The sequence below is a fragment of the Pipra filicauda genome, unplaced genomic scaffold (assembly GCF_003945595.2).
Source record: "Pipra filicauda isolate LSUMZ 115617 unplaced genomic scaffold, ASM394559v2 scaffold997_size40265_pilon, whole genome shotgun sequence".
NCBI lineage: Eukaryota > Metazoa > Chordata > Aves > Passeriformes > Pipridae > Pipra > Pipra filicauda.
In genome coordinates, this window is record NW_024105194.1 from 20,737 (window position 1) to 29,802 (window position 9,066).

The 9,066-nt window shown below is 44.7% G+C and overlaps 1 long non-coding RNA gene across 1 annotated transcript; it reads left to right on the top strand.

Annotated features, from left to right (window-relative positions):
• The first annotated feature begins 2,213 nt into the window (after positions 1-2,213).
• LOC113990261 lies at positions 2,214-8,844 on the top strand. Its single transcript, XR_005562290.1, has 4 exons — positions 2,214-2,329; positions 4,386-4,505; positions 5,697-5,818; positions 8,568-8,844. It is a non-coding gene; the product is annotated as an uncharacterized LOC113990261 (long non-coding RNA).
• The last annotated feature ends 222 nt before the right edge of the window (positions 8,845-9,066 follow it).

The window sequence follows — 9,066 nt, forward strand, 5'->3', positions numbered from 1 at the left end:
AGCTCTTGCTGCCCACCGAGTGCCCAGGCTGCCCCACCAACTGCACATGAGAGATGGAGGGTAAGGGCTTTCTTTCCAGGGTGGAGGTAGAGTCGTGTGCTTGCAGGAGCCCTGTGCTGGAATTGGCAGTCCTTCCACCTTCCACTGTCCCAGGTTGCTCAGAGCTCCATCCAACGTGGCCTTGAACACTTCCAGGGATAGGGCATCCATAAATTCTTGGGGTAACTTGTTTCAGTGCCTCACCACCCTCACAGGGAAGAATTTTTTTCGTAATATCCCATCTAAACCTGCCCTCTCTCAGTTTGAAGCCATTCCCCCTTGTGCTGTCACTACAGGCCCTTGTAAATGCTGATGAAACTTGACTGGATATTTTTACAGCAAAGGTTATAATTTTTATTTTCTTAAGGCAGTGACAGGGATGATACCGGGATCAATTACACTTCAAAAAGCTGTTGCTTGTATTAGTAGTTAAAAATAACAAACGGTATTTAAACGCATTATTTCTCGTCTGGGGGGTGCTAGAGGGCTGGTTACAGCACCCACCACCCTCCTCTGAAGCTGTGTTACCTTCCCCACTGGGATGGGAATAAATACTTTTAGCCAATTTGTCTCTCCAGATCAGCCCGGAAGTCTTTAAAAAGGTACTCAAAAGTATTTCCCCATTCCTACTGGTTTTGCAGCCGCTCAGATGTGTGGGGTTTATGTCCCACAGCAAATTAAAAACACCACAGCCATTATGTAAATGTGTATTTGTTTGAGTATTCACCCTGATGGTGTTCAGGCAGTTATGCTGAGGTACTTTGTGGATTTTTGGAACAGAAATAACATTTTTTAAGGGTGTCTGTGACCGGCTGAGGTGCAGGATGTGGCCTCTCTATTTTTAGCATCTGCTGGTACGCCCATCCTGTGAGTGTTAATTTAGGTGATGCAACCTTTTAAGTCTGGAGAACTACTTCCTTCTTCAAAGCTTGCTAATTCTCATGAAAGAAATAAAGAGAATTTCATGACAGTGCCCTATTTTTCACTGTGAATATCCCAACTATTGGTGAGCATTTACATTAAAATATTTGAAGTTTAATAAATTTTGCAAAATGTCCTGGATGTTGAGGGATGTAGTGATGAACTCAGAATTAGAAAGTGGAGATTGTCTTCTTTTTCTTTGAAGCTCACAGGACTATGAAAAAAAAGCTTTCTAGAGAAACTTAAATTTTTTTATCTCATTTGTACACATTTCTACAATTAGGACAGCTGTAGGTTCACCCCTGGCAAAATCTCTCTGCTGGTAACCCAGCCACATGCTGATTACTCCTTATTTCACGTTCAAGTGACCAGGATATTTTGGTCAGCTGGCGACAGAGCGGTCCAGGTGGTAAAGGAACAAGGACTGAACAGTATGAGCAGCGTTTGCCTTTTTCTCTCCTCCATCCCCCTTTTCTATATATTATACTTTGCCACTTTCTCTGCTCAGCACACAGGAATTTGCTGGATGCATCCGTGAATGCAGAACCCACTGGAATCAGGACATTTGTTCCAAATGATCCAGCTGGTGCCAGGGAAGCAGAAGTTATGACTGTGTAACAACCACACTGTGAGGAGGAACAAGACTGAAACCCACTTTCCGTAAAGGGAAGGATTTGGACTGGTGTTGGAGATGTGCAAGGCTCTGTTATTCTCCCTCCTTAAGTTGTTGACAGGGCACAGTCCCCTCTCTTACCTGTCATTGAAAGGTCCTTCTAGTTACACTTATGGCAGTGTCACTTTGTACCAACATCAGCCGTGCACTGTAAGGCTGCTGAGGTTTCCAAAATCCACCTTTTTTATTTCTGCTAGTTCTGCTTCGTATCCTTCAAGCCAGTACACAAGAACAAAGCTTCAGCAAAGCCTACCTAACATTTTCTTTTGTTTCTGACATCATTAGCCAACGTAAACCAAACCATTAACAGGCATCTAAAAATATTTCTGGAAGTTTTCACGTGCTCGGTGAGGATTCCAAAGTTTTCTTTGAGGGAGACTCAGGGAGACTCTAGAAGAAGATTTTTGGTCCAGGAAAAAAAAATAAATAACGCAGCTGAAGCCCAGGCACCGTTGTATGAAGCAGATTGATTAACCTTAGTGCTGCTGCGTTCCTACTGGAATACACACTGGAATGACCCTGGAATGCCGCCGGATTTCCGACTGGCCGCCCGGAAGCGGCTGCTGCCGTGACTCCCAGCGCGGCAGGATCGCCTCCCGCTCCCACCCGGCACATCCAGCCTGGCCTCGCCTCCCCTCGCCCGCCCCGATCCATCCCGGCCCGCCCCGATCCCACGCGATCCTCCCTCCTGCCCGGGTGAGTGCGGGGCCGCGGGACGGGAAGGGGCTGGATGGAGGCGGCGGGAGCCGGGAGGGGGAGCGGGGACACCGCGTGTCCTCGGAGCCGCTGTGCCCGGCGGTATTCCCGCTGTGCCCGGCGCTATTCCCGCTGTGCCCGGCGCTATTCCCGCTGTGCCCGGCGGCATTCCCGCCGCTTCCCAGGGAGCTGCCGTGGTGTGGGAGGGAACAGCCCTGGCGGGGAGCAGCTGCTCCCGTGTGGGGTTCTGCGCTGGGCTTTGTCCTCCAGCCCGGCACGGAAGGAATTGGGGGTGCTGGTGGATGGAAAGTTGGGGCTGAGCTGGCGCTGAGCTCCCAGCCCAGAAATCCGGGCGTATCCTGCATCCCATTCAGCGGGCCGTGGGTGAGGGAGGGGGTTCTGCCCCTCTGCCGCGCTCTGGTGATTCTCCACCTGGAGCGCTGCATCCAGCTCTGGAGCTCCCAGCGTGAGAAGGGCACAGACCTCTTGGATCAAGTCCAGGGAAGGCCAGGAAGATGATGAGAGGGATGGAGCAGCTGCGGAGACAGGCTGGGAGAGTTGGGATGGCTCAGTCTGGAGAAGTCTCTGTGGAGACCTCCTTGCAGCCTGTCAGGACTTAAGTGGTGCAAGAAAGATGGAGAGGGACTTTTTATGAGGGCCTGTAGCTGCAGGACAAGGGGCAATGGGTTTAAGCTGAACGGTTTAGGTTTAGACTAAATGTAAGGGAGAATTTTTTTCTGCTGGAGGGTGGTGAGGCATTGGCTCAGGTTGCCCCGAGAAGCTGTGGATGCCCCATCCCTGGCAGTGCTCAAGGCCTGGTTGGATCCTGTTGGATGGGGGTTTGAGCAACTAGATCTTGTGGAAGGTATCCCTGCCCATGGCAGGGGGCTTGGAACAGCTGTAATAACCAGCAGAACGCTACAGAACAGCCCGTGTTGTAAATGAAGCTGCGTTCTATGAATAGTAAATATCTGAATGTAACTTCTTTAAATCAGTGTGAATGAGCTGAGAGGTTGGTACAATGGATTTAGGTCTGGAATTCAAAACTGTTAATCCAGGCTTGGTTGCATTTGTGTTGCTGTCATTTGGGGATGTCAGCTTTAGATCTTGGTGCCTTCAGCAGCATCTTCAGATCTTGCTGTCAGTCAGGGACTGATTTTCAGTCTTTAATTTTGTACGCATTCCCTTGCCTCGTGCTGCAGTTGGGAATGTTCATTCTCTCAGGAAGGAGGTGATGTGAATTCCCTCCTGCAGGGCTGAGGTGACCCTCGGTTACTGCTGAGGGACAGGCTGTGCAGGAGCTGCTGATGAAACACTGCCCAGGAGTTAGTGGGCCAGCAAGGGTGTCCTGCTGCACAGAAGAACTTAGTGCTGCATGTAAATACCAGAACTGGAGTTTAAGTTTCAAAATACGGGATCTGTGTAAATAAAAGTATCTCAACAAATTGATAGCATTTCCTATCAAATGGGTGTAGGGAGTAGAGCTGTCATTTTTACTTAGAAATTATGGCATCAGCACGTTCAAACTTCTCAGGTGTTGGCTTTCCAGACTTGCACAGTTACCTACCGTTACTTGATTTTCCCCTTAACTTTCCTGAGAATTTGGCAGCCAAACCATTTGTAGATCAACTTCTTTATTTTTGCATAATGGTACACAATCATACTATCTGCCTGGGAAAAACAAAGTAAATGACTTCCAGCTTTAAAATGAAATGTCTGTGCTTGTGTGAAAGAATTCTTTTTGTTCTACATAAACAAAGTTTGACAGCTCGACAGGACTGAAAGCAGAATCTTGGCCTTTTAAACTGGTAAATTTGACAAGTTTTAAACTTGTAAATGTAGTAATTACAGAGCATCAACAGGAAGGCCTAACAATGTTCCCTGTCTTCTGTAAACTGTTAATGCTTTGGAGCAAATAGTGAGGCTCTGAAACCAGAGCTGTTCCCGGGATACTCTGATATCCCACTGGGTAGGGGAAGAGTTGTTGCTCTGGGCCCGTGAGCTCTTGAGGTTGTGTTGCTGGTTGATTGTTTTGGTCCTCTCTCCTCTTGAACAGGGACCATGCCCAAGAAAGATAATAATAAATAAAGAAGGCAAAGTGAATTACATGCAGCTGAAGAAGGATTTTGACCAGAAAAAGGCAAGAATACAGTTTCATCAGCCTCAGAGATTTAAGGTGGGATTGTTTCCCTGGATATAATTGATGCTGGCTCAATAATGTGGTGTGTTTTGCTTGAGTTGCACTAGACATGGCTTCATCTCTGTCCCCAGGGCAAGTGGTTGACAATGATGACCTGCTGAAATCTTTACATGAGCTGGATTAAAACACAGTTTATACTTTTGCACTGTCCATCATGTTTCACTGCTCTGCAGTAAGAACAAAATCTGATTCATGCTATAATATGTATAATAATATATTCTTTTTAAAATTTTGCTCTGTCACATAAAAGTTTGGAAACAAAAACAAATGCACAAAATTGATGATTAGGCATCTGTGCTTAAATTATCCCTTCTGCCCCACTGTTTCCTTGTGCAAACTTTGTGGCTTTTGAGCCACTTCCCTTTAATGGAGGGTAAGGTGTGAAACCATGTGAAATATTTCCAGTGTTCTTGCCAGTGAATTGCACCATGGAAAGGTACCAGCCCATTTTAGCTGAGTGTTCTCAGTCCTTGAGTTTGAGAAGGAGACAGTGGTGCTGCACAGTTGTGTAAAGGACTTGGATTCTTGGAGGTGCTTTGATTCAGGTAGCCTTGAAGGTGTCAGCACAATTGAATTGTGAGGTGGACCCAAATGAGATCCCAAATACAAGCTGAGTCCCAGGTATAGTGTTCCTGGCTGCTGTCAGCTTTAATGGCCAAGCTGCCCTTGTGTGGATCTGGTACTTGGCACGTTCTGCTGTTTCCCTTCGGTGCCTTGTCTGTCACATGTGGGGTGTGGATGAGTCAAGTTTGGTTTTGAATATTCCCAAATGATTGGAGTAACTGGTGAAAGGTCTCTAACCTTTGTATGTTCTCTCTGGTGAGAGAATGCAGGTCCTGCATGTGCTTATTGTCTTATGGTGTTCTGCTGTTTGTGGGATTATTTTCCTCTGTTCAGCCTTGTCTGTCTGGTTGTGCAGCCTAAAGATGGCACAGGGAAGAGAACAAACCCAGGTTGGGGCACCAGACTTTTTGGCTTAGCAGTGACTCTCCTGGCAGATCCCCTTTGCATCTCCAGTGCTCTCCTTCAGGAGAAACACTGGTACAGAGCACCTTCCTTCCCAGCCTCTGTGTCCCTGATGTGATCATTCTTCCCAAGCCATGGGGAGGATGTGGGCTGGGCTTGCCTGAGCTCTTCAGCAAGTAACAGCATCTTTTTTTTTTACAGGAGGAGCTGTGGAAGATTTTCAGGAGAAGCTGGAGTGCTGCTTTGGGTCTCTGGTGGGGTCCAATGTTTCCATCACTGCCCAGGGATCCCAGGGCCTTCCTCCTCACTATGATGATGTTGAGGTAGGACAGCACAACCTTGCCTGGGAAACTGTGCATGGGCTTTTGCTGATGGCAGTGTTTGCTGTTGTGTGTGTGCTTCTAACCCTCCCCCCCACTAAACATTACAGGAAAATGTGTTTTTTTTTATTTGTGTTTCCTTGTAGTCGTTTTTCTTACATATTTTTGCTGAAAATTTACTAATAGTAATATCTAATCATAATATCATGTAAACTGGGTTTTCCAGACCTGGTATTTCCCTTAGATAAAAAGAGAAGTTTGTTTTCACAGCTGCAGAAGCTTTCTAGCACCTGTTTTTTCATTTTCATTCAGGCCCCAAGAATTTACAAGTCCTTTTTCCTTTACTAAGTACTTGCTCTTTCTTCAGCTGGACTGTAACAGCAGACTGGTTGTGCTTGTTGGTCCTGCTGTTTTTAAGAAGTTACTGATATGATGAATTCCTGTGGTCCAAATGCATTTTAAATCAGCTTCCAAAAGAAACATACAAATATACACTGCGTTATAAAGAAAAAATTGGACTATCCCACTTAAACCAAATCAAAAAATCCAATCCTTATATGTCTATTTTGCTTTTTAATATTTTCATTTCCATTCAATACACCTGGGGTTTCATTTTCCTTATGCTTGTTATTCAGCAGCCTCACATCCAGCATTTCTAACTCATGCCATCTACCCCCACTGGGCACCCTATAGAGGTTTCTGATGCTCTGTTGGGGATAAGCCTCTTTCACCTGAAATTTTGGCTATTTGTGTGGCAGATGTTCCTTTTAGGTTAGTTCTCTAGCACTTACTGAAGTGACTGGAGAGAAACAGGGATTTCCAAATGCCTGCCTTAGGATAAAACAGATCCCACTTCACAACTCCTCTGTCTGTTGTCTCTAAATAGAGACAAAAAAAAATGAGTTCAAATTTAAATTTCTCTGAATTGTAGCCATCTAAAAATTAATGAGGGGAGGGTTTGCACACTGCGAGCACGAGAAATTTGGGTGATAGTTGTCTGTATCCTTTTTTAAAGGTATCCTTTGCTTCTAGTATTTAAATAATGGGCCAAAACCCCCAGTTATTTCTGTAAATTGACTACTACTCTCCAGGTTGGGCACCCTGACTCCTAGGTCATGTTTGTGGAGTTGTGTGCAGAAAAAACACTGGGTTTGTGTATGGTTCTAAAACATTTTTATGCTTTTACATGCTGCCTGTAATCCCTCAGGCTAATCCTCCTGTGCACTGAGACTTACTGCTGCACTGAACATTGTCACTGTTCTGGTGAATGAGATTTAAATATTTATCCTTGGCTGATAAAGAGAAGCATGACCCAAACCCCATATGAACTTGCTGTATTAATTGCTCTTCCTTTTTCCAAACGTGAAATTCAAGTGTTTGGTTGGTGGTTGATTTTTGGAATAAAAGGAACATTTCATGAAGATTACTGAGTGTCAGCAGGGAATCTGGTGCTTGTCCTGTTCTGTTTGACCTGCTTTTGAAGTGTTACTTGTCCAGCTGGTGCTGCTGCTCCATGTTGGAATCCTCAGGAGTTTCTCTGCCTTTTGGCCTGTTATGGAGCCTCTCTCTGCTCTTCTCAGTGTCCAGAGCTGCATTTGGGTGTCGGTGTTTTAGGAATAGTGTGACATGTTGGATGGTGTAGGTGTTTTAGGAACAGTGTGACACATTGGATGGGATGCTGACATCATGAACTGTGTTGTTTGACAGAGGGGAATATTCAATCGTCATCGTGTACTGGGTGATGCAAAGTCTGGTAAAATACAGTTCCCTTTTTCATTCCTGGAATATTTTGGACCAGACTTCAGTGCCTTTCATTTTTATGGAATAATGATGGGCTTAAAAGTTATCCAAGTTTTTAATTTATTTTTCTTCTGTTTGCTGTTGTTCACTTCCTGTGACCCATTTCTTCTGGGTGGCTGCTGTCAAAGTTTGGTTGTCTCTTTGTGGCTGCTTCTGAGAGGGATGCTGTTGTTTGACTCTATTTCCTCCCTAAACATCTTTCTAGAATATTTCCTTTCTCCATCTTTCAAATGAAGAGAATTCAGAATACTCTTGGTTGGTGTAGTCCCCACTCTGGTAAGGAAGGCAGTTTTCTTTGACTGTGCTGTCCAACTCTGTAGGTGTTTACAGGACAAGCCACAAGTAAACTTTTATTTCCTTCTTGGAGGCAATTTTATGTGCTTTACACCTTTTTTGTCTTGACTTTCCTTATCTAGTTTTTTTTTCAGTGTGGAGTTTTAATTTACATAGGTGAGAAGAAAGATAGGGAGGAGGAGGAGGAAGGTCATACCTGTTTTTTAAGTGCTTTAACTGAAAATCTCAGACAACACTACTGTAACAGATTACCATTTTTACAGAATATTTGGCTTTTCTCGTGGAATACTAGCCTTTTCTTTTGATGTGATCTGACCAAATCCCCATTTCACTGCTCCTCTGCCAGCCCACTGTGTTGCCAGCAGGTCCATCTCAGCTGCTTCTTTGTCCTCTTCCTGCAGCTCAGTGGGAGTCTGTGTGTTCTGTGATGTTAAAAACCTTGTTTCACGTTTTCAGCAAATATTGACAGCAGGTTGGAAAGTTTAAGGTTCTGAACTTCTGGCTTAGTGTTCTTTATGTTATTAAAGTGTACATTGCAGGACTGCTCCATTTTGTGATTCTAAAGGATATATATTGTCAGACTGTCTGCTCAGGGAGTATTTTCTCTGACTGCAATAAGGTTTGACCTGGTGCCCTAAATATATCAATTTTCTTGCAGCCAGGTGACTTACTGTGCTTCCCAAGAGGGACCATCCACCAAGCTGACACTCCTCTTGGGACCTCCCATTCCACACACGTGACCATCAGTACCTACCAAAACAAGTCATTATTCTTTATCTTTTGTTTTGTGTGGCTTTCCTCTGCCAAGTGATGTGTGTGAGTAGTACAGACCTGAGATGTGGTGAAGTTCTGGGGCTTGGGGGAAGGAGGGGAGCAAGAAGACTGTTGTTATTTGAAACAGCAAGCTTGATTGCTTTTTAATTGCTTATTTTATTATTTACCAGCTGTAGGCTTTAATGTGGAAAATGCTACAACTGCAAACTCACTTCTGTATTTAAAAAAAAATCTCTCATCAGTGGCTGAAGTTACTGTTCATTTCATAGCTCAGATAAAGAGTCATGAGTTACTCCTTTCATCATGTTTTCTCCTGTATTTGATAGTCACCTGCACTAATCTTCTGACAGATTTGCTGCCAATTCTTCCTTGCAAACCTTTTC